The sequence below is a fragment of the Macaca nemestrina genome, chromosome 6, assembly GCF_043159975.1.
Source record: "Macaca nemestrina isolate mMacNem1 chromosome 6, mMacNem.hap1, whole genome shotgun sequence".
Classification (NCBI taxonomy): domain Eukaryota; kingdom Metazoa; phylum Chordata; class Mammalia; order Primates; family Cercopithecidae; genus Macaca; species Macaca nemestrina.
In genome coordinates this window covers 67,770,807-67,795,909 of record NC_092130.1, presented here as the reverse complement: position 1 = coordinate 67,795,909, position 25,103 = coordinate 67,770,807, and the positions used below count along the sequence as shown (strand labels likewise).

At 40.7% G+C, this 25,103-nt stretch overlaps 2 long non-coding RNA genes across 9 annotated transcripts in view; one reads left to right on the top strand and one right to left on the bottom strand.

Moving 5' to 3' along the window:
- Positions 1–25,103, bottom strand: part of LOC105499959 (uncharacterized) — a 92,757-nt gene that overhangs the window by 30,210 nt on the left and 37,444 nt on the right. For all 8 annotated transcript variants that reach the window (XR_011624786.1, XR_011624787.1, XR_011624784.1 and 5 more), the window contains exons 2-4: positions 16,483–16,538; positions 9,771–9,853; positions 7,791–7,886 (exon numbers count right to left, since the gene is read on the bottom strand). This is a non-coding gene — a long non-coding RNA (uncharacterized lncRNA). The remainder of the gene's footprint in view (positions 1–7,790; positions 7,887–9,770; positions 9,854–16,482; positions 16,539–25,103) is intronic.
- On the top strand, positions 10,307–12,790 carry LOC105499960 (uncharacterized). Its single transcript, XR_011624790.1, has 3 exons — positions 10,307–10,481; positions 10,968–11,092; positions 12,266–12,790. It is a non-coding gene; the product is annotated as an uncharacterized lncRNA (long non-coding RNA).

Genomic DNA, 25,103 nt, shown 5'->3' with positions numbered 1-25,103 from the left:
TGAGAATACATTTTCTTCACTGTTAAGCAAGGTAGATTTTCTGGTGAGGTGGTATCCTAATATATTGGTCCACTAATGTGGCACATAAAATGAAATACAGTCATGAGTAACAGAACATCCTCGATGAGAAGTCCTAACATTACTTTCAGGCTGGTTTCTCAGACTCACATGTGGACATCTTTACACATCGTCGGGACTATCCCTGTGCAATGCTACTACAGCAAAGTTCTGACCTATCGGAGGAACCTGTGCCTAATATTTCAATGTAGGTTCTTTCTATCTTCCATAAGTGTTGGCCAGCTGATGAATAAAGAGAAAGAGTACAAAGAGAGAAATTTTACAGCTGGGCCTCCGGGGGAGTGACATCACATATTGGTAGGACCATCATGCCCACCTGAGTCACAAAACCAGCAGGTTTTATTCAGAATTTCAAAAGGGGAGGGGGTGTACGAACAGGGAGTAGGTCACAAAGATCACATGCTTCAAAGGGCAAAAAAGGGAACAAAGATCACAAGACAAAAGGGCAAAAACAAAGATCACAAGGCAAAGGGCAAAAGGAGAATTACTGATAAGGGTCTATGTTCAGCAGTGCATGTATTGTCTTGATAAACATCTTAACAGAAAACAGGGTTTGAGAGCAGAGAACTGGTCTGACCTCAGATTTACCAGGGTGGGGTTTTTCCCCACCCTAGTAAGCCTGAGGGTACTGCAGGAGACTGGGGTGTATTTCAGTCCTTATCTCAACCACATAAGATAGACACTCCCAGAGTGGCCATTTATAGACCCCCCAGGAATGCATTCCTTCCCCAGGGTATTAATTATTAATATTCCTTGCTAGGAAAAGAATTTAGCAATATCTACCCTACTTGCACATCCATTTATAGGCTCTCTGCAAGAAGAAAAATATGGCTCTATTTTGCCCAACCCCGCAGTCAGTCAGACCTTATGGTTGTCTTCCCTTGTTCCCTGAAATCACTGTTATTCTGTTCTTTTTCAAAGTGCACTGATTTCATATTGTTCAAACACACATTTTATAATCAATTTGTACAGTTAACACAATTATCATAGTGGTCCTGAAGTGACGTACATCCTCAGCTTACAAAGATAACAGGATTAAGAGATTAAAGGAAGACAGGCATAAGAAATTATGAAAGTATTATTTGGAAACTGGTTAACGTCCATGAAATCTTCACAATTTATGTTCCTCTGCCACGGCTCCAGCCAGTCCCTCCATTCAGGGTCCCTGACTTCCCGCAAGACTGACCAGAACATTCAAGTTGTTGATAAGATATGGAAAAATTGAAAAGTAGGTATGTTGAAACTCACATTATTTTAAGTGTAAGCAGTTTACTTACATCCCATAGACAATTTTTTAAAATAATTTTACTTTCCTGGCTTTAATGGAAGTAAACTTATCAATAATACATTAGAAATCTACTTCTGGGGAAAAAACACTAAAAAGACATTAAAATATGTTGATAGGAGTGCACATTTTCCCTTTTGTCTGAAGTTCTAACATGGTGTGACATGGCACTGTTGGATCTAATTTTTATTTAAAATTTTGCTATTTTGGCTGGGCGTTGTGGCTCACTCCTGTAATCTCAACACTTTGAGAGGCCAAGGCCAGTGGAACACTTGAGGTCAGGGGTTTGAGACCAGCCTGATTAACATGGTGAAGCCCTGTCTCTACTAAAAATACAAAATTATGGGCGTGGCCAAGATGGCCAAATAGGAACAGCTCCAGCCTCCAGCTCCCAGCGTGAGAGACACAGAAGACAGGTGATTTCTGCATTTTAAACTGAGGTACCGGGTTCATCTCACTGAGGAGTGCCAGACAATCGGTGCTGGTCAGCTGCTGCAGCCGGACCAGCGAGAGCTGAAGCAGGGTGAGGCATCACCTCACCTGGGAAATGCAAGGGGGAAGGGAATCCCTTTTCCTAGCCAAGGGAAACTGAGACACACAACACCTGGAAAATCGGGTAACTTCCACCCTAATACTGCGCTTTACCAAGGGTCTTAGCAAACGGCACTCCAGGAGATTATATCCCACACCTGGCCTGGAGGGTCGCACGCCCACGGAGCCTCCCTCACTGCTAGAACAGCAGTCTGAGTTCTAACTGCAAGGCGTCAGCGAGGCTGGGGGAGTGGCGCCCACCATTGCTGAGGCTTAAGTGGGTAAACAAAGCCACCGGGAAGCTCGAATTGGGTGGAGCCCACCACAGCTCAAGGAGGCTGGCCTGCTTCTGTAGACTCCTCCTCTGGGGACAGGGCATAGCTAAACAAAAAGCAGCAGAAACCTCAGCAGAGGTAAATGCCCCTGTCTGATAGCTTTTAAGAGAGCAGTGGATCTCCCAGCACTGAGGTTGAGATCTGAGAATGGACCTGCCTGCTCAAGTGAGTCCCTGACCCCTGAGTAGCCTAACTGGGAAAGATCTCCCACTAGGTGCAGACCGACACCTCACACCTCACACGGCGGGGTACACCCCTGAGATGAAGCTTCCAGAGCAAGAATCTGACAGCAGCACTCGCTGTGCAGCAATATTCTATCTTCTGCAGCCTCCGCTGCCGATACCATGGCAAATAGTTTCTGGAGTGGACCTCAAGCAAACTCCAACAGACCTACAGCTGAGGGTCCTGACTGTTAGAAGGAAAACTAACAAAAAGAAAGGACACCCACACCAAAACCCCATCAGTATGTCACCAGCATCAAAGACCAAAGGCAGATAAAACCACAAAGATGGTGAAAAAGCAGTGCAGAAAAGCTGGAAATTCAAAAAATCAGAGCACACCTCCCCCTCCGAAGGAACGCAGTTCATCGCCAGCAACGGAACAAAGCTGGACGGAGAATGACTTTGACAAGTTGAGAGAAGAAGGCTTCAGTCGATCAAACCTCTCAGAGCTAAAGGAGGAACTGCGTAACCAGGGCAAAGAAACTAAAAACCTTGAAGAAAGAATGGATGAATGGATAACTAGAAAAATCAATGCAGAGAAGACCTTAAAAGAACTGATAGAGATGAAAACCATAACATGAGAAATACGTGACAAATGCACAAGCTTTAGTAACTGACTTGATCAACTGGAAGAAAGAGTATCAGCAATTGAAGACCAAATGAATGAAATGAAGCGAGATGAGAAGTGTGAAGAAAAAACAGTAAAAAGAAATGAACAAAGCCTCCAAGAAGTATGGAATTATGTGAAAAGACCAAATCTACGTCTGATTGATGTGCCTGAAAGTGATGGGGAAAATGGAACCAAGTTGGAAAACACTCTGCAGGATATCATCCAGGAGAACTTCCCCAACCTAGTAAGGCAGGACAACATCCAAATTCAGGAAATACAGAGGACGCCAAAAAGATACTCCTCGAGAAGAGCAACTCCAAGACACATAATTGTCAGATTCACCAAAGTTGAAATGAAGGAAAAAATGTTAAGGGCAGCCAGAGAGAAAGGTCAGGTTACCCACAAAGGGAAGCCCATCAGACTAACAGCAGATCTCTTGGCAGAAACTCTACAAGCCAGAAGAGAGTGGGGGCCAATATTCAACATTCTTAAAGAAAAGAATTTTAAACCCAGAATTTCATATCCAGCCAAACTAAGCTTCATAAGTGAAGTAGAAAGAAAATCCTTTACAGACAAGCAAATGCTTAGAGATTTTGTCACCACCAGGCCTGCCCTACAACAGCTCCTGAAGGAAGCACCAAACATGGAAAGGAGCAACAGGTACCAGCCATTGCAAAAACACGTCAAAATGTAAAGTCCATCGATGCTAGGAAGAAATTGCATCAACTAGCGAGCAAAATAACCAGCTAATATCATAATGACAGGATCAAGTTCACACATAACAATATTAACCTTAAATGTAAATGGACTAAATGGTCCAATTAAAAGACACAGACTGGCAAATTGGACAAAGAGTCAAGACCCATCAGTTTGCTGTACTCAGGAGACCCATCTCACATGCAGAGACACACATAGACTCAAAATAAAGGGATGGAGGAAGATCTACCAAGCAAATGGAAAACAAAAAAAAGCAGAGGTTGCAATCCTAGTCTCTGATAAAACAGACTTTAAACCATCAAAGATCAAAAGAGACAAAGAAGGCCATTACATAATGGTAAAGGGATCAATTCATCAGGAAAAGCTAACTATCCTAAATATATATGCACCCAATACAGGAGCACCCAGATTCATAAAGCAAGTCCTTAGAGACTTCCAAAGAGACTTAGACTCCCATACAATAATAATGGGAGACTTTAACACCACACTGTCAATATTAGACAGATCAACGAGACAGTGTTAACAAGGATATCCAGGAATTGAACTCAACTCTGCACCAAGTGGACCTAATAGACATCTACAGAACTCTCCACCCCAAATAAACAGAATATATATTCTTCTCAGCACCACATCACATTTATTCCAAAATTGACCACATAGTTGGAAGTAAAGCACTCCTCAGCAAATGTAAAAGAACAGAAATTATAACAAACTGTCTTTCAGACCACAGTGCAATTAAACTAGAACTCAGGACTAAGAAACTCAATCAAAACCGCTCAACTACATGGAAACTGAACAACCTGCTCCTGAATGACTACTGGGTACACAACAAAATGAAGGCAGAAATAAAGATGTTCTTTGAAACCAATGAGAACAAAGATACAACATACCAGAATCTCTGGGACACATTTAAAGCAGTGTGTAGAGGGAAATTTACAGCACTAAATGCCCACAAGAGAAAGCAGGACAGATCTAAAATTGACACCCTAACATCACAATTAAAAGAACTAGAGAAGCAAGAGCAAACACATTCAAAAGCTAGCAGAAGGCAAGAAATAACTAAGATCACAGCAGAAGTGAAGGAGATAGAGACACAAAAAACCCTCCAAAAAATCAATACATCCAGGAGCTGGTTTTTTGAAAAGATCAACAAAATTGATAGACCACTAGCAAGACTAATAAAGAAGAAAAGGAAAAGAATCAAATAGACGCAATAAAAAATGATAAAGGGGATATCACCACCGACCCCACAGAAATACAAACTACCATCAGAGAATACTATAAACACCTCTACACAAATAAACTAGAAAACCTAGAAGACATGGATAATTTCCTGAACACTTACACTCTCCCAAGACTAAACCAGGAAGAAGTTGAACCCTGAAGAAACCAATAGCAGGCTCTGATATTGAGGCAATAATTAATAGCCTACCAATCAAAAAAAGTCCAGGACCAGACGGAGTCACAGCCGAATTCTACCAGAGGTACAAGGAGGAGTTGGTACTACTCCTTCTGAAACTATTCCAATCAATAGAAAAAGAGGGAATCCTCCCTAACTCATTTTACGAGGCCAACATCATCCTGATACGAAAGCCTGACAGTGATACAACAAAAAAAGAGAATTTTAGACCAATATCCCTGATGAATATCGATGCAAAAATCCTCAATAAAATACTGGCAAACCGAATCCAGCAGCACATCAAAAAGCTTATCCACCATGATCAAGTGGGCTTCATTTCTGTGATGCAAGGCTGGTTCAACACACGCAAATCAATAAACATAATCCAGCATATAAACAGAACCAAAGACAAAAACCACATGATTATCTCAATAGATGCAGAAAAGGCCTTTGACAAAATTCAACAGCCTTCCTGCCTCAGGCTCCTGAGTATCTAGGACTAGAGGCATGTGCCACCATGCCCAGCTAATTTAAAAAAATATATTGTTTGTAGAGATGGAGTCTTGCTCTGTTGCCCAGACTGGTCTCAGACTCCTGGCCTCGAGGGATCCTTCCTGGCTCAGCCTCCTAAAGTGTTGGAATTATATGTGTGAGCCACTGCACCCAATGAATACGATAATTTTTTTATCCATTCATCTGTTGATGGACACTGAGGTTAATTCCATTTCTTGGCTATTATGAATAATGCTGCAATGAACATGAAAGTGCAGATATCTCTTTGAGATACTGATTTCATTTCCTGTGGATACATATCCAGTAGTGAGATTGCTGGATCATATGGTAGTTCTATTTTTAAGTTTTTGATTAACCTCCATACTGTTCTCCATAATGGCTATATTAATTTACATTCCTACCAACAGTGTGTGAGAATTCCGTTTTGTCTTTTTGACAATAGCTATACTAACAAGTGTGAGATGATATCTCATCGTGTTTTTAATTTAAATTTCTCTGATGATTAGTAATGTTGACTTTTTTTCATATACCTGTTGGCTATTTGTAAGTTTCCTTTGAGAAATATCTATTCAGTAAAGTTGCAGGATGCAAAATCAGCATACAAAAATCAGTAACATTTCTATATACTGACAATGAAGTATCTGAAAAAAAAAATCAGGAAAAGAATCTTATTTACAATAGCTACAAAAAAATAAAATACTTAGGAATAAACTCAGCCAAGGAAGTGAAAGACCTGTCCACTGAAAACCATAAAACATTGATGAAAAAGACACAAATAAATGAAAGATATCTCATGTTCTTAGGTTAAAACAATTAACATTGTTAAAATGTCCATATTGCCCAAAGCGATTGACAGATTCAATACAATCCGTATCAAAATTCCAATGATATTTTCACAGAAATAGAAAAACAAATCCTAACACTTATATAGAAAAACAAAATACCCCAAACTGCCAAAACAATCTGAGCAAAAAGAACAAAGATAGAGACATCACACTATCTGACTTTTGCATTAATTTTAATCTTTTTAAATATTGCATAAAATTAGTATTTATCTTGATTCTTAGGTTTTTTAGTACCACCTTATATTTTGTGCCTGAGTTAAGCACCTCCCTGGCCTCATTTGAGCCCCAGTCACCACATCCCTGGGGCACATAACAGCATGTGTACAGGTTTCTAGAAGATGTGACCCTAGCTTCTGCTTTTTAACTTTTGGGACCTAAGCCTCCTCAATTCTAAAGATGACTACTTTTCCAGAGACTCTCTGGGTTGTTCATTCAACTTTTCTCCTTAGCTTACTCGCTTCTTTATGATAGGAAAAATGCCAAAAAAAAAAAATCTCAGCTGAATAAGGCCTAACAACAATTCTGTGTGGGGAACTTTGAAATATAACTTAGAACTGCAGCAGCCAGTTGTTTATTTTGAATTAAGTCAGCAGATTGTCATGCTTAAGGCAATATTTGTAAAAAGCTCTTTGGAAGTTAAATTTGTTTTATTATAATACCAAGTGTTTTTATCTTTTCTAACCCATAGGCAACTGATATATTTTTCTGCAGTCAGGTTGGGACAGGAGGCATTTTCAGATAAATTACTTCTTAATACACTCTTGAGACACTGTTCAAGCTGCTGCATAGGAACCTGCAAGAAAGGGTATTTGGTGGATTCTTAAAGGGGACAGAAAAAGAAAATTTAAAGAATCGTTCCAGTACAGCAGCCATTCAGAGAAAAGGGTTGGGTGAAGTGGTTTTTACATTCAGGCCTTATATGCCTTCTTCAACATGGATTTCAAATAGATTAGTAAGTACTATGATAGAAATAAAAAATTGAAATCAATGGGAAAATGTCAATTTTTCACCAAACAGCATTTTGAAATGTCTGTTCAGCAGGAGGCTGAAAATGTGGCTGTTCTACTGTACAGCTTGTGTAGATCTAAGACAACCCGCAGCCCAGCTGAGATTCTGTGCTCTTGTATCTTCCCTCTGCTGTCAGACTACCAGCTCATTAGTATTTAAATTAGCTCATAAATATTTCCTGGAAATCCACAGTTGCTTAAGCTTCACCTCTATTCAGCTCTTCACTCTCCTTCTTTAGTCTTACTTACGCCTTTGTTTCTTAGGCTGATACATTGCAGGAGGGTGGATCTCATTACATATTAATCTTACTGATATACGGTGATGAAAAAGGAAAGGAGGAAGCCCTGTTGGAAGATAAAGATGAGAAATAGAGAAAGGATGTAGAAGGAAATTTTACTCCATTTCCTTTGTACAAATAAAATTATCTAATGATAGACCAAGAAGTCTGTATTAAAATAAGTACAGCCCAAAAGTATATGCCAAGGCAATTTAACCTGAATGAATGTTTCTTTCACATACTCTAAAAGCTTTGAAACACAGACGAAACATTTCATTGGGGGCAGGCCCTGGATGTTCCCACTGGGGAGATGGTTGCATGGTTACAAAACCTCTTCTGTTCAACATGAGAGCTGTAATTCTAATTATAAAATAATGATGACAGAGAGGGGCCAGTTCCATCATGATATTCTGTATGTTCCTTAGCACTCTGCAAGAGTTCAACACTAATACCCACATACAATGCCAACAGCCAGTTCTTTTAAATGAGTGTGAATAAAATTTAACCAATGGCAATGAAAGAAAACAAACATATTTCATTGAATTTAAAGTTCCATTGATCAAAAGTGCCATTATTTTATATAAAATATTTGTAAGTACTACCAATAAAACTAGGGCACATGATGGGTCATAAGTACATTCTGATTTCAGAGATGTGAAAAAATGTGAATCAGTGAAATATGTTAATTTTTAAAACAGGGTATTCTGGAAAGAATAAAGATTATTTGGTGGCTATATGGTTTGAAAGGATGTGAAAATAGTGTTAATCTCTTTAACAGGAGCATGCGCTCTAAGAAGCAATCACTTTTCTAATATCATATACTTGAGAGACATAAGAAGCATACAGAAGCAAAACTTTTGGGAAAGATCCTGACTGTTTGCACAGGCTGGGGACAATAAGGGGCCTTGTCATTAGCAGTCGCATGTCATTTGATCATGTGCTCCAAAGGTCTTCTAGAAATAAACTTCAGAATAAACATGGAGACCTGCCAGTCCCAGTCAACGAAGATATAATTTTAGGCTAAGAGGCATCCAGTCCTATTAAGTGCAGTCTAGACAATGTAGGCTGGCATTCAAGGCCCCACTAAATCTGATTTAAAACTATTTTTATAGTTTTTTTCCTCTTTTGTTTTTGTGTATGTAATTGATACTTCTACCAAATTGAATTACTGAATTTTCTAAAACCTATAGTGTGTTACCTCAGTTCCCTGTCTTTGTTTATACCAGAGTTTCTCAACCTTGGCACTGTTGACATTTTGGGCTGGATAATTCTTTTTTGTGGGGCTGTCCTGTGCATTGTAGGATTTTTAGCAGCATCTCTGGCCTCTATCCACTAGATGCCAGTAGCACCTCCTCCCAGCTGTAACAACCAAATATACTTCCAGACATTGTCAAATGTGCCTGGGGGTAAAGGGACAAAATTACCACTGGTTGAGAACCACTGCATATAACCATGCTGGCATAGTGAAAGGATGCAAACTTTGGCATCAAATGTGCATGAGTTGAACTCTAGATTTCTGGGGTGAACATTTGAATTTTGGGGGCACTCCGTGCCCATTCCCTGTTTCTAACAGTAACTCATTTTCCTTTGGGGGAACAATCTTTTTTGTCCCACTGTATGTAGACTTGATGAGACTCTGAGTCTCAGAAACCATGTCTTGCCCACCCTTCTCCAAAGTGGAACTGAGCTCAGTCCATCCCATACTTTCTCCCAGCACTTCTACCATCTTGAGCAGAGTAATAGCAAGAATGGCAAAAAACTTTGGCGTGAATTGACTGCTAGATGGGATGGTTGTATCCGTATTTATCCAATACTCTATGCTTGCATCTATCCTAACACCTGTCCCTTTTCTGATTTGGGTTTCTAGATTCCCGTTCTCTCTGTATCCCAAAATCTCTCCAATTAATGAACTTTTTGGCTAAATATGCCAGGATTGTTTTCTGTTGCTTACCTGCAAAGATACCTCCGTTTACTAGCTTTGTATCTTTGTATTTTGAACTGGTCTCTTCACTTCTCCAAACCTATGTTCCCCTTCTGCAAATTGAAAATTAAAGCTATTTACCTTTCAAATGCAAAAGATGCTCTCTCCATAATCTCTTTAAAGTCTACCTTCATTAGTCTAGGTTCTGTGCTAAATCCTGGAGATGAATAAGACAAAACCTATGTTTTTATGAGACTCACTTTCTTCCTGTGACAAAAGTAACAGCAGGACTCAGACAACAAAACAAAGCAAAAAAAAAAAAAAAAAAAAAAGCAAAAAACACATTACCAGCAGGTCAAACAGCATTGGCTGAAATCGGCCTTTATCCTCAGCATGGCTCCAAATCACTTCATTTTGCGCTTACTCCTTGCTAATGGTCTCCCCCCTCCTTTTCAGCACAGAATGCAGTGTTGGGAGGGGAGAGAAGGTTCCTATCAAGGAGCTTTATGCATTCATTATTCTGTGCCCCAGCCTGGCCAAAGCTGCTGAAGTGTCTGAGATTCTGCAGTACTGCTCTGTTAGCAGCAGGAGCAAATAAAAGAATTCAGTGTCAGCATTTTCTGTTTCTCATCTGACAAACAAGGTCAGGTACTTCTTTGAACAACCCAGTTCCAATAGCTGTGAAACATAAAGAGACAAGGAGGGAAAGGTTTTCCAGAAAAGCTGGTGGTTAGGCACAAGGTGGGTTTAAGTTTTCAGCTTTTGTTGTGGAAGAGGAAAGTTCCCCTCATCCCAGGCGTCCCTTTTTCAGAATGGGGAAAAAGAACCCAGGGTGAAAGGCTCTTTTGTACTTCTTTGCTTCTTGCACTGAAATGCCAGGTGCAGAACTTGGTTCCCAGGGAAATCAGAACGTCATTGCCATCAAGGTTTATGGCCATTAGTCCTGATTCTTACTGTTTGTCAATGCCACTAAAAACTCTGAGCATTGAAGCAGATGGAAGAGAAAGTTGTACAAGCAGTTGGAAGAAACGGGTGCTCTGGAGATCAAGGCTGAAGTGAGGAGTTTTCAGAGCTGAGGTTCAGGCTGCCAGGATTGTACCTCTCCCCCAGCAATCCTCTGCCAAGTGAGCCCTTTACATGCAAGGCAATTTATGTCCCCACAGCCTCTCTGCGCACCCTCTGTTTTCAACTCCCCAGGGGTAAATTTTTCAGCCTCTTTCTTTATAGCAAATTACACCATTGATGTCATCCTGGCGAATGAAACAAGAGAATAGTATTTATCAGAGAAAGTCTGGTGAGTTAAGTCCAAGGCCACAGGAAAAAACTAGCCCTGCTGGGCTGCCCCTCCTTTGGTAAGTAACTAAGCACTACATATTCTGTTTTCTGTGGATTGGTGTTTTTTCTAAACGTTTGAGGGGGTGGTTGTTGTTGTTTGTTTGTTTTTGAGACAAAGTCTTTGCTCTGTCACCCAGGCTGAAGTGTAGCGGTGCAATCTCAGCTCACTTCAACCTCTGCCTCCCAGGTTCAAGTGATTCTCCTGCCTCATCCTTTCAAGTAGTTGGGACTACGGGCTTGTACCACTATGCCTGGCTTATTTTTGTATTCTTAGTAGAGACAGGGTTTCATCATGTCTGCCAGCCTGGTCTCAAACTCCTGAATTCAAGTGATCCACCTGCCTCGGCTTCCCAAAGTGCTGGGATTACAGGCATAAACCACTGCACCCACCCTCTTTGTAAAATGTTTAATGAAACATTGAAAGCTGTTTCTGGGCAGAGAAAAGTGTGACATCAGTACAGACCCCAGGTTTTCTGTTGGATATCTTTACCTGGATGTCCCACAATATTCTCAAAACTAACCTGTCTTCAGACAATCTCATAACCTTCATCCACAAACTTATCTTCCTCCTATTCCCCCTCTCTTAGTGAGTGGCACCGTCATCCACATAATTGCCTATCCAGACACCTGGGAGTCATCTTAACTGCTCCCTCTCCCACACATCCTGGCTGTCCTAACATTCCATAGGTAGACAAAGCCTGCATCCTCTCAAAACTGTCATCTGCTATTTATCCCCACTGCTGCTCTCTTATTCCAGGACAGTATTGTCTTGGGAGTTCCAGGAAGGAGAAAGACAGTCAGCCCCAAATAATATAAGTAAACTCAAAGTCACTTTCCATAATACCTCATCCCCAATCCTAGTCCCCTCCCAAAGGTGAGTACTGACTATTGCTAGGAGTTTGATGTGTAAGCCTTCTGTTTCTATGCCTTTTCAGCTGTATCCCTGTACATACAAAAATATATGACTGGTTCACATAAATGTTCTACATAAAATATCCTGCACTTAAAAATTTTACCCAGCAACTATCTTGAAGGTATTTCCATGTAGGTATAAATAAATCTTTTAAAATCTGTCTAGTATTCCAGGGTGGAGGACATCTGTCCTTTTGCCAGAACCTTGATTTTCCCTTGGGAAATCACCTCCTATACTATTTGTTCATGTGGCTGAGCACCTTACCTGTTCCCTTCAGGAGTGGGACTATGATCCACATCAGGCCAATCCATGCCACAGAATGGTCTAGGCATTGGATGAGTGCCCCAATCTGAGCCAATGAAGGTCATTGCTGAGGCATTTTGCTGGTTGCTAGGCTACAGGCATCCCAGGCTTCCTGCTGCCCTTATGTCTACAAACTGTGGTCTGGAACATTCCAGGAGCCACTTTTATCACTTGCAGCAATCTTCTTCAGTGAGTTCCCCAGGACTTGATTTCATCTTACAATCTGATTCCATGTGTCTCCCATATTTTAAGGATTCTTTATAATTTCTGGCTTACAGAGAACAAACATTATTTTTTGTTTTCCTGGTCTGTTTTAGATCTCCAAAAATAACTCTGTCACTTCTGTTATATGGTATCATTACTTGTAATTATCTATTTACTTATCTGTCTCTGGACTGGACTCTTGACAGACAGGCAATAACTAATTATCTGCCTGGCATTTGGTAGTCACTCATAAATGGTTTATTGCATTACTAACTAAATAAAAAAGTTGACCTTGCATTCACCTCTTCTGGATAGTTCAAGAGACTCTAATGCTTTTTGAAGTACAGTTTTTATACTAGCTTACAGTGGATTATTGTTCAGAAAATATTTACTCCCCCTAACAGAATTATGTGAAAGAAATACATTTCTTCTTCCTTGATGTTAACCTTGGACATGGGACACTCCTGGGCCAGTGGTATGTTAGTGGACAAGATGTGAGTGAAGACTCAGCATGTGCATGAGGGTCAGACTTGCCATCTCACGCAACTGCTTTTCTCAGTGAGAAGAACTTTCCTCAGAAAAATGCTGGTTCAGGGAGGATGAGAGACACGTGGAACAGATTTGGACCCAAACAATAGCTGAAAGCCAAGTTCAGGCTAGATAAACTGAACTAAAGTTTATCTCCATGTGGACGAGTGAGAGATGCTTATTTTCTGCCACTGAGATTTAGGGGGTGAGGGAGACGTCATGACACAATATTACTATGGCAATACCAGCTGAAGCACACCTACATCAGAATCACCTAGAGTGCTTGTTGTGAATGTGGTTTCTGAGCCCCAATCTAGGTCTAGTAAGTGATCATCTCTGGAGTGTTTTTAGAAATGTATATTTTAGCAACCCTCAGAAAACTTTTATGCTCACTGCTGGGCTACAGACAATATTTATCAGCATGCTATTTTCAGTGACAAGGAAAGAGCAGTAGGTTAGCACCCAGAGAGCTGCTACATTTACCTACATAAAACTTCTGAGAGATGTAGCACTGTAAAAAGGACAGGAAACAAGGTTTTCTTACCAAATCATTTAATTAAAGGAGAGAAATTGAGAAACATAAAGGCACCTTGAGGTCATTTATAAACGCAGTGTTGCTCAAAAAGCTGTTCTTTCATACAGGTACATAGTTGACATCATTTACTTAAATTTGAAAAAATTAAAATTAATCAGTCTGAGAACATCAGTGGCAACACAATATTCATTAATTGAACATGGCAACATAACATTCATTAATTGAACATGTATTTAGTAAGGGCTTACTAAATACTAGGAATTCTGGAGAACACTAAAAATATCAAATATGCATAAGATAGTGTTTGTCTAGTCTGTTTTCCTTTGCTATAACAGAATACCACAGACTGGGCAATTTATAAATGATGGAAGTTTATTTGGCTCATGGTTCTGGAGACTGGGAAGTCCAAGAACATGGCACTGTCATCTGATGAGTCATCTCATGGCCAAACAGTAAAAGGGCAAATGAGTGCGAGAGACAGAGAAAAATTTGTGGTCAAACTTATTTTTTTATCACAAGCACAATCCTATGAAAACTAACCCACTCCCATGATAGCAATATTAATCCATTCAAAAGGGCAGAGCCCTAGTGACCTAATAACCTCTTAAAGGCCCCACCTACCAATACTGTTATATTGGCAGTTAAATTTTAGCATGAGTTCTGGAGGGGACATTCAAGCCATAGACATATTTTTACCCAAAGAATTTCCAGTCTACCTAGTCATGATCCCTCTGTGTGCAGGTGTGGGTGTTTGGGAGTTCCAAAGAAAATAGGTTATGCCATTCTTGCCTTCTAAATGTTGCATGGAATGTCTTTATCACCTTTCTGATCATTTTTTCTCTTTGGAACCCACCTTGACTCTTGTCTCATGGGGGAATTATTTAAAGTAGATGGCAAGACAAAATTATTTCTCCCTTTAGCTCTGAATTCACCTAAGCACTCTTCTCCCAGAATGCCTCCTAAGTGTACTGCATCCTGCCAGGAAATTTCACCACTCAGCTCCCATGTAGGAGGCCAGGGCTCCTGAACTCGGGCTCTACAGTTTCATTCTGGGTACAAGCACTGCTAATGAACAAGAAACATTGCAGTGTAGCACTATTATAATCACCCTTTCAGTTCATAGGACCCATGTCTTGAGAAAGCATTTTCAGTAGCAGATGAAATAAGAAGATTGAAATTCATAAGGAGTCTTACTCTGTGATTAATATGTTGTAGAAACAAATATTGATTTCTTGTTTGTTCATCTGAAGTTTATCTGCTAACCTCAGAAGATAGTTTACTGAAGTAACCTTTGGTCACTGACAATAGAGAACACCTAATGTACTTACCTTTTTTTCTAACAATATAACATCATGTACCTAGTGATAGAGGCAGGAGGATTATTCTCTGCCTCCTCCCACTTCAATTGCCAGCATATCCTAATTCTTCTTAGACACAGGACAAGAGCTCAGGACCCACCAAACATGGGTACAAAGAAGGCTGTAACAGTGGTGGGGCTGAGCCAGCCTCAGAGCCATAGGCCAAAGCAGGGCAACAGGGTTGACAGAGCTGTTAACATGCCGCCATCCACCTGGGCAGGGTTGTCACCAGCCAGGGGTCTCCAGCTGGTAGAATGACCAAGAAGAATCCTGCGTCACTAGCAAATTGCCCTGTGATGTATTTCACATTACTCATCCAAACCAAGGCTTTGTCCTGTGGGACTCAACTTCTAAAAAAAATCTAGATTCATATCATAAGGATGTCATCCTTATATAAAATTATAGAAGAGCCCTTGCTTTCTGAGCTGTCAGAGACAGTACTTCCTAACATACAAATTGCCTTCTAGCAAGATTTGAAGCAGACATTCTTTTCCCAACTACACATGTTTTGCTATGACATTTTACAAAAATAAATCCCTCAATAATAACCAGAGATTGTATTGTTTTGTATTTTATTTATAGTACAGTAATACTACTAGAGTTATCTCTCTTTTGAATATTATCATTAATCTCATTTTTTTCAAGTCATGTTGAAATAATCAATGCAGTTAAACATTCCCAGGTAGACTCCAGTAGGGTTTGATTTTTTAATGTAATTTAAATTCGGTTACAAAGTGTTTCACTGAAATGCCACTTACTGGTTTGTGGCTTAAAAAGTTCCTTCTTGGTGACAGCTTAGAAGCCAACTTCACTGAAAACAACAGATTGTACTGGTTTCCTTCAGATATTTACAATACTTCATCAAACTAGAGAATCTAATTGCTGCGAAGGGCACTCTAGAGATTACTCAATCCAGCCCCATTATTTTGCAAATGAGGAGAATGAGGTTTACAAGAGAGAAATGGCAGCTGAACTACAGTTACGCAAGTAGTTAAGAGGCAGAAGTGAGACCAGCAACCACTTTCCTGACTGCTGATCCATTCACAATTTTATTTATAAATACTCTTACAACACTTTCATTGCTTCCAGTGTGAGTCAATTTTTTATAGTGGATAATCTGGAGAATATAAACTTAAAATACTCGTGTTATTCTTTTACTGTTTCTCCCTTTGAAGTACTAATACATTTAAGACCTCTTCCTTCATGACCCCAACTTTTCCCCCTTAGTAGTCATTATTTAAAAAGGAACCACTAATGACTTAGAAAAACTTGCATGGATCTCTGCATTGTTGGCCTTATCCAGAAAAAGCTTCCATTCAAATAAAAGTAATGTTGTGGGGGTGGTCTGAGAGAGACCTGGAACACTAATCTCAATGTTTGAACATGCTATTGAGTACATAATATCCAGCCATGACCCAAAATCCTCTCTGCCTAAGCCACTATAAAATAGTTGCACATAATTTACTCAAGTGAAATTCTTTGAACAGTTGTTAGGGCAGGAAACTTAACACTCCAGAATAGTGACAACAGCGGTGGTGGTATAACAGCTGGGGGTCACAGGCTTACCATGATGCAGGTCCAGCTCTCAAGTTACCATCTGATCTGGGTCCAGCAGCAAAGGCCTAGAACAATAAACACCCGATTCATTGTGAAACTGGGAAACATCCTTCCCCCAATCTAGATAGTATTAATAGAACCAAATGACTCCTGAGGTCTTCCTGTTTGCTAGATTCTTTTGGTCTGAATATCTTTCCCATGCCAGTGGAGAATCAAGAGCAAGAGCACTACTGATAAGCAAGGCATTGGATTGCACACAGCAAGTGGGTATGGAAAGTGGGGAAGAGGTTGGTAGAGGACAGAGAAAGGAGGTAGGGAAAGTGTGGGGTCCTGGTGCTAAAGCCAGTCCCATTTTACCCCTGTCCTGATGACATCAGGCTTCTAATGTAGCCATTCAGGACTTCTGGTTGCAGCTTCAACGTGTAAAGGAACCCTACTCAGAGGTTATCTTGACATGAGGCAGAGCAGGAAATTGAAGGGGGAGAGGGGATTCTTATTGTGCCTTTTGGCACCAGGGCTGACGAGTCAGAGGTAGAGGTAGTAATTTTGTGGGAGAGGCTTAAGATAATTGTTATGTGTTTTCACATGTCTTTTACAAATTTTCAGTTCAGGCATGTGAAAAGTTGGGTTGGCCCTTACATTTACTGTGGCCTTGAATTCCATAGTCTTGTTCAGTTACATCTCACTGGAAAATTAGTTCAATGTCTTTTTCTTCTATCATAACACAGATTTTCTTAGGCACAGTGTATTCATTCACTTATTTATTTATTTTAACAAATAATTATTGCTATGTACTGGCACATCCTGGGTGCTGGGGATGTGGTGGTGATTATAGCTGCCTTTGTAAAGTTTACAATCCCATGGGGGAAGTGTACAATTAAACAAGTCATGACAATGAAGTGCATTAAGTGTTATGATAAGCAAAGCAAAGGAATGAAAAGCTGAAACATCAATCTTGTCTATTTATTCACTTTGTAAATTGGGAATGATTAACAAAAACCTACTTTGTGGGGCTAGCATGAGAACCAGCTGAAATCATGTGGTTAAAATGCTTTGCAAAGTGTAGTGACTCTTAGATGTACCTCCTAGTCAAATGCCTTATCTAAATAATTTACATGTTGCAGAGAAAGACTTAGAAGAACACCCCTCTTATTTTGAGAGCCCAGACTGATTCCGCAGATACCAGAGGCCACCCAGGGACCAACCATCAAGAGCTGAACAAAGACGCTATACTGTGAATATACATGTTACTCCCCATGAAAGCCCTGCCCCACTAGGTATCTGTGTTCCAGAGCAGACCATAAGGCCACAGGCAGGAGACAGCCAAGTGCAAGGGACAAAAAGGGCAATGCCCTACAGGTCTCAGCTCACCAGGAACCTGCCAGGCTCACTTGCACTCTCCTGGCTTCCTACCTTGCCTTACTCAGCACTTCTCACAGTTGTAATCACTTATTTGGGTAGTCATTTTCATCAGTCTCTCTCTCCCCTAGTAGATAGCATGCTCCACTAGGACAGGGCCCAGGGCTATCTGCTCACCACTGTACACTCCAGCCCCAGCCCAGGACTGTCAAATAATGCTGCTCAACTGATACTGCCTGAATGAATGACAAAACGCATGCTACTTACTTTGACTTATACCATTTGGGAAGTACAATTTTCTCTCTGAGCAATAGTTTCCACTTGACCTCTCTCAATAATGAAATTCCTACAAATCTATTCCTGGGAGACAGGACAAGCAGGCTGAGGCAGTCACCCGGAAGTGAAAGCTCAGGTTGAAAGGTGTCAGGGTAGTCACCTGGGGTCCCTTTCAAGTGCCTAGAGCAGAAGCTTCTAGAATCTTGCAGCCCACCTCAGGCCAGGAAACATTCTCAGAAATGAGGGAGACACAGCCTTTTAAAAAGTAGGCAGCGTGGGGAGGCAGCTGGACTCAACTCCCTGAGATAGTGAGGTCCTTTCTCTCAGGGCATCTTGCCAAAATCTCTGTTATGTCCTGCAAGGAAATAAAAAATACTATCTCTTGACTTCTGGTGCCTGTTTTTATGCCCTGGTGTGGGAAGTAGTTTGTTTTGTTTTATTTTCTTGGGACAGGGTCTCGCTCTGTGGCCCAGGCTGGAATGCTATAGCACAATCTCAGCTCACTGCAGCCTCCACCTCCTGAGCTCAAGCAATCCTCCCATCTCAGCCTCCTGAGTAGCTGGGACTACAGGCGCAAGCTACCATACCTGGTTAATTTGTAAATTTTTTGTAGAGACAAGATCTCACTATATTGCCCAGGCTAGTCTCGAACTCCTGGGCTCAAGCAATCTTCCTGCCTCGGCCTCCCAAAGTGTTGGAGTGACAGGCATGATGAGCCACCACACCTGGCCTGTGGACAGCAGTTTTAATGGGAAGGGAGAAAATGGGAATATGTTTCAAGTATGTGTGTTTTTATCCTGCTGTCTACTGACTTCAACAGAGGCTGTAGATTTTGAAATCTAAACACAAGAAGCCTCTGTCAAGAGGCAATGACCTAACATTTTGGGTATCACTCCATGTCCACATGAAGAATATCCTTGGCAAAGAGCAGTTGTAGCATAGTAGTGGTAAAAATAACCATTCTCCTAATTTTCAACTAAATATAACTCCTAATGTCTAAAGCACTATAAGCTAGTCAGATTTTTTTGACCTTCAAAAATATCAGTTTGAAAAGCAATATTACCCGTAACATACAAAGTCAGTATTAACTATGACATAAGATATTCTGGACTGCTCTACAATTACTTGTTTTATCACTATCTTAGAATTCTGAGTGTTCCAATCTTTCCCATTGTGGAGTGAAGGGAGAATAAAAGAAATGGGATTTACTTCATGCATTTTTCTCTGTAACAAAGTATACATTGTGTATGTGGTGAAAAAAATAATGCCAAAATAGTCTTCAATCTAGAGACAGAGCCAGGCCTGGTGGCTCACGCCTGTTATCCTAGCATTTTGGGAGGCCAAGGTGGATGGATTCCTTAAGCCCAGGACTTCGAAACCAGCCAAGGCAACATGGCAAAACTTCTTCTCTTAAAAAAAAAAAAAAAAATTTGGGCATGGTGGCATTCACCTGCAGCCCCAGCTACTCAGGAATCTGGGGTGGGAGAATCAGCTGAGCCCAAAAAGGTCGAGCCCGGGAAGGTGATGGCACTCTAGCCTGGGCAGCAGAGTGAGACCCTGTCTCAAAAAATAAAATAAAAATATAAAATGAGACTCAGAGAATGAGTCTAATAAGCAATGAAGAATATTGCAGCCTTTTGGTTCAGGTAAACCTTCCAGGGGTACACAGAAGGATGGAGGGAAATTTAGGTTAGACAACTGGTTCCCAGATGTTTTTGCCAAGCTGAGGCATGAGAGTGGACTTGTTGACAAATGAACCCTTCGGTAGACAATTACCCAAGGAAAAACTGTTACCGATGAGGAAATGACAGTGGCTTAGGAGGTACAGTGTAGAGAAAGGGACACTGGGCCAGAAGAAATAGGTTAAAATTTGAACAAGTAGGGGAAGGAGAAGAGAGTTTAAAGGCCAAAATCATGCCCATTATGGTTCCTTGTCAAACTTTTTCTAATGAAACACTAAGATGACTATCTTGTCTGCAAGTTTTAGTCACTCAAGAATATCAGAATCAACTTCACTTTCCCCTAAGAGAGGCAATTCATCAAATCTCTGTCCTACACATCTTAACCAGGAGGCAGACTAGGTCAGGCCCCTATTATGCTATTTTAAGCCCTGTGAATGTTTCCTTCATAGCACTAAATAGGGGTTATAATTTGAAATTTATGTATGAGGCTATTTGATGAAGGTCACCCACCCCTCCCCCTCCCCCGTAAACTACAGGTTAAGTATCTCCTATCTGTAATGCTTAGGACCAGAAGAGTTTCAGATTTCAGGTATTTTTGGATTTTGGAACATTTCCATACATATAATGAGATATCTTGGAGATGGGACCCAAGTCTAAAGAAAATTCATTTATGTTTCACATGCACCTTATATACATAATCTGAAGGTAATTTTATACAATATTTTAAGTAATTTTGTACATGACTCAAAGTTTTGACTGTGTTTTGAGTATGACCCACCACATGAGGTCAGATGTGACATTTTCTACTTGTGGCTCATGTTGGTACTTTAAAACTTTCAGATTTTGGAGCATTTTGGATTTTGGATTTTCATATTAGGATGTTCAACCTGTAAAAGTTTCCCAGAGGCAAAAGTGTGTCTTCTTTTTTTGTAAGCCCTTAGTTTCCAGTGTCTAGCACAAGGCTCAACACATTGCCTGGCATGTAAGAGACACTCATTTAGTAACCAAATGAATAAATGTAGTTTCACTATCCTTCCCTTTTTTCTCTTATTTTCATCTTCCTTCCCTAGTCAATATTTTCTGGTTTTCCTCTACTTTATTTTATTTCATTTCATTTTCAGATCAAAATTATAATTCATCTCAACTCTTCTGCGCAATGGGTTCTTTTTGTCAACAGCCCTGCATAACACTAGGAGTAGCCTCCTAGGCCTCCAAATTTCTTGTGTCTCTAACCCATAAAACAAAGATTGGGAACCTTAGAGATTGTTAAACTAACAATCTCCTGGAAAAGTCAGAGTATAGTGCTGTGATTAAAAGTATAGACACCAGAGCAGGATTTGAACTGTACTTAGATAACTTACTAATTGTGTGCTCTTACACGAGTTACTTAACCTCTCCAAGTTTTAGTTTCCTCAACTATAAAATGAGGATAATAATAAAATCAACCATCTCAGCCAGATAGAGTGGCTCCCATCTGTAATCCCAATACTTTAGGAGGCCAAGGCCAGAGGATGGCTTAAGGCCAGAAGTTTGAGACCAGCCTGGGCAACACAGCCAAACTCTGTCTCTACAAAAAATAAAATAAGATAAAAATTAGCCAGGCGTGGTGATGTACACCTGTAGTCCTAACTACTGGGGGCGCTGAGACAGGAAGATTGCTTGAGGCCAGAAGTTTAAGACCAGCCTGGGTAACATAGCAAGACCCCCGCCTCTACAAAAAAAAAAAAAAAAAATAGAATAAAATAAAATTATTTTGGCATGGTAGTGCACACTTGTAGTCTCAGCTACTCAGGAGGCTGATGCAGGCAGGCCACTTGAGCCCATGAGTTCAAGGCTGCAGTGAGCTATGTATGACCCTGCCACTGCACTTGCCTGGGCAACAGAGTGAGACCCTGTCTCCAAAGACAAGAAAAGAAAGGAAAGTAAGAGGAAGCACTTTGAAGACTTATTATAATGATAAAATAATTTCTATAAGTGAAGCACTTCATACAGTCTGTTACATGGAAAACATTATAAAGTATCAGCTATTATTATCTCAGTGACCACAAATCCCAAATGTGTATTCTGTTACACATTCTTGCAACTGGTCCACAATTTATACCCCCAAAATGGGCAAATGGACTCAACTTTAGACCCCTGTCCTCTGCTGTCTCTGCTCATTGGCAGTCTCCTTCCCCGGCTATCCATGCTACCAGAGTGTCTGTTCTGGATTAGGTGACGGGGAAGAAGTGGAGGGCAGCATAGTAGAAGGGAGAACAACCCAGTCAAAATCAGAGCTCAATGACCAATTGTTATTCCAGGGCAGAAATTTCTTCTTGGCCTCCAGGCTATTATGGCCTAAGGCATTCCCTTGAATCTCCAGGGAGGCAATCTGTGTCTACAAAACACAGCATTCTTCTTAGAACTCTACTCTGTTAAGCTGCCTCTCCCAAAACTAGCAGGAGCTGAATGTGATTGAATGCTGTGTCACTAGGAAAAAGGAATGCTTTATAACCTTTCTTCAAGCATTTAAATCTTTCTCTCCAAATAGGACAGATGAGATTTCTGCAACATGCAGCTCACAACAGAACTGATGGAGTCTATGTAGCGAGAAGAGGTCAGAAGCTGCCCAAAGCAGCTCTGAGGCTGGGGTCACTGCACCCACCAGCTGCTGCCTGGAAGAGAAACGGGAAAGGGTGGATGCACTATTTTGCATTTTTTCTCCAGACAACCAAAGAAATCAATACGATAGGCAGAGTTCCCTGCCTGGGGAAAACAGCTCTTTGCAACCCAACTTATAGGATTGGGAATATGGGGGAGGGTGGAGGAGTCATCCTCAACACACTTCTGTCTGTGCAAGATGTGGAGAAAAGTAGGAAAGAAGCAGAACTCCAGCACACCTTCAAATGGATGGCTCTTGAAACTGAAGAGACAGTACACAAAACCACACTACAACTTTCTGGGCGAGGGTCTGTGGCTGCAAAGATGGAAACTGATTTGTCGAGGACCCTAGGAGGTGAACTGAAACCAGAATGCAGAAATGCTGGGAGAGGGTGAATGAGGCTGGAGGTCGCCTATATACGTAATTGTACAGGGCTGAGAAAGCCCACTGGGATGTTGTACTTTTTTGCCTTTTAGGCCACATTCAGGGGCTGCTGCAGACAGGGCTATGCCCAGAAAGCAAGAATGAAACGAGCAGGGGCAACCTGAAGCTGTGTGCTTAGGCTCACAAACCTGAGAGCAGGGAAGTTTTCTAGATCATTCTTTTACATGCTGTATGGAATCAAACAAAATTACAGTACCTCCTTTTTCATGACTGAGCCCCTCGGTGAGAACTCGATATTTCCTTACAGTCAACTCAAAATTTCCCAGTTTGTGGGAAATGAGTAATGGGGTTGAGGACACGCTACCCCCAAAAATGGCACCTTGGCATTTGAGAAAAAGCAGAAGCAGTAAAGTCTCTCCGACCTTCTCCTACCCTTTTCTCCTGTAGCTGATCATAAAACCCAGGGGAGATTTTCTGACCTTACCCTGAAGCAGGTCCTAAGATCCTCACTTTAGAGATGCCCTCGCTATGTCCACAAGGAAAGGAGCATCCTTATCTCCAAACACAACATCACAGAGAAGAATCTGAACTAACAGGCCTTGCTAAGTTTGCTTTGGTTTTTACCATCAGATCACACTGTGTTGCCTAATCATATTTCTCCACAACTGTCCACTCTTCATTAAACCTGAGATACATACACACACACACACACACACACACACACACACACATTTAACTGCTCGGGTTTTCATTTCCCTATGAAGACTCATGTCACATAAAACCTACATTAACGAAATGTGTCGAATTTTCTCTGCTAATCTGTCTTATGTAACAGGGACTTCAGCCACGCACCTAGGGAGGGGGAGCTAAAGATGTTTTTCCTCCCCTGCATGGTGAAGAGGAGAGGGTTTGCTATCACTCTCCTCCCTACCACACTTCTCTATTGGAGGCCTGAGTTCAAACACTTACATAGTCATCACCTTTGAAATTAGTTTGAATTTAATTTCTTACTGATTTAAATTTTTTGAAAGTTTCCATTTAGGTAAATGTTTTTCACTGGTGGCATATCTAGTGAAGGTTGCAGGGGGATGTAACTGAGGACATTTTCTTAATGATTGTACCACTTCAGAAGAAAGAGAATATACTTAAAACACTAAAAAATTAAATATTTGATTTGTTTTTCCAATGCTGCAAAACAATTAGGACTGCAAAGAAAAAAAAAAAATCTTGGGGAGGACCCTTTCCTCTTTATTTAAAAGGAAAAATAAAGTCAATTTCCTAAAGAAACAGAAGCTTACATTTTTATGGGACCCCAGGGTGCTACCAATACTACCCTAACACTATTGTTATATTCCAATACAACTTATACCAATACTTGACACTACTGTTAATATAATAGTCAAAATTACTATTATTTTTATTCAAATATTTTGAGCCGCACATATTTATTTCAGCATCCATGTGTGTTTAGGGCTTCTAGATCTTCTAGGCCAACACTCTCTCAAGCACAGACTTGAATCCAGACAGTCTGGCTCCAGGAACCAAGCTCTTAATAAATGTACTGTACTGTCTCTCTGTGTCTTCCATGAACAATTAAATCTGAAAAGTCAGGTAACCCTTTACAACTAGAGAAACTGAGACCAGAGGCATTTGTCCCTGTGACTGCACAGCAGGTAGTGGCTGAGTGGAACTGGAAACCAAGTCTCCCAATTCCCAGGCCTTACTCATTCCACTATCCCTTGGTGACCTGCCAATGCTTTCAGAATGTTACCTCTTTGAATTCCTGGGACGTTCTGAACACTTAGACATGAATGGAGAGTCTACATTGAGCAGCAGTTTAGGAGACTCAGAGACATGGGGCAATGAATACATTTATTTCTCAGGGTCTTTCTAACACTCAGATTCTGTATTAGTAGATACTGTAGTTAAAGTAGATGTTACCACAGAACATATTTAATGTGAAAATTTACTTTTCAGTTGCAAGTTTAGAGATAAATTATACCAAATTTTGTTCAATGTTACCATTCATTTTTGGCTATTACTACAAAGAAAAATGTATCAAGTCATGAGCTGAAAATTTAAAGAAAGCATATCAGATTTAATCCTACCTAGCTACTCACTTACCATAGAGAAAGTGGCACAGAACCAAAGTCCTACCTGGCTTGGGAACTGCACAGCTGCGCTCTATATCTGAAACCATCGTCCAAAGTGCTAGACAGCTCTTGAGAGCTGTGAGCAAAACTATTTTCAAGCACCCCGTTACTTTAAATAGTTCAAGAATCTCCCTC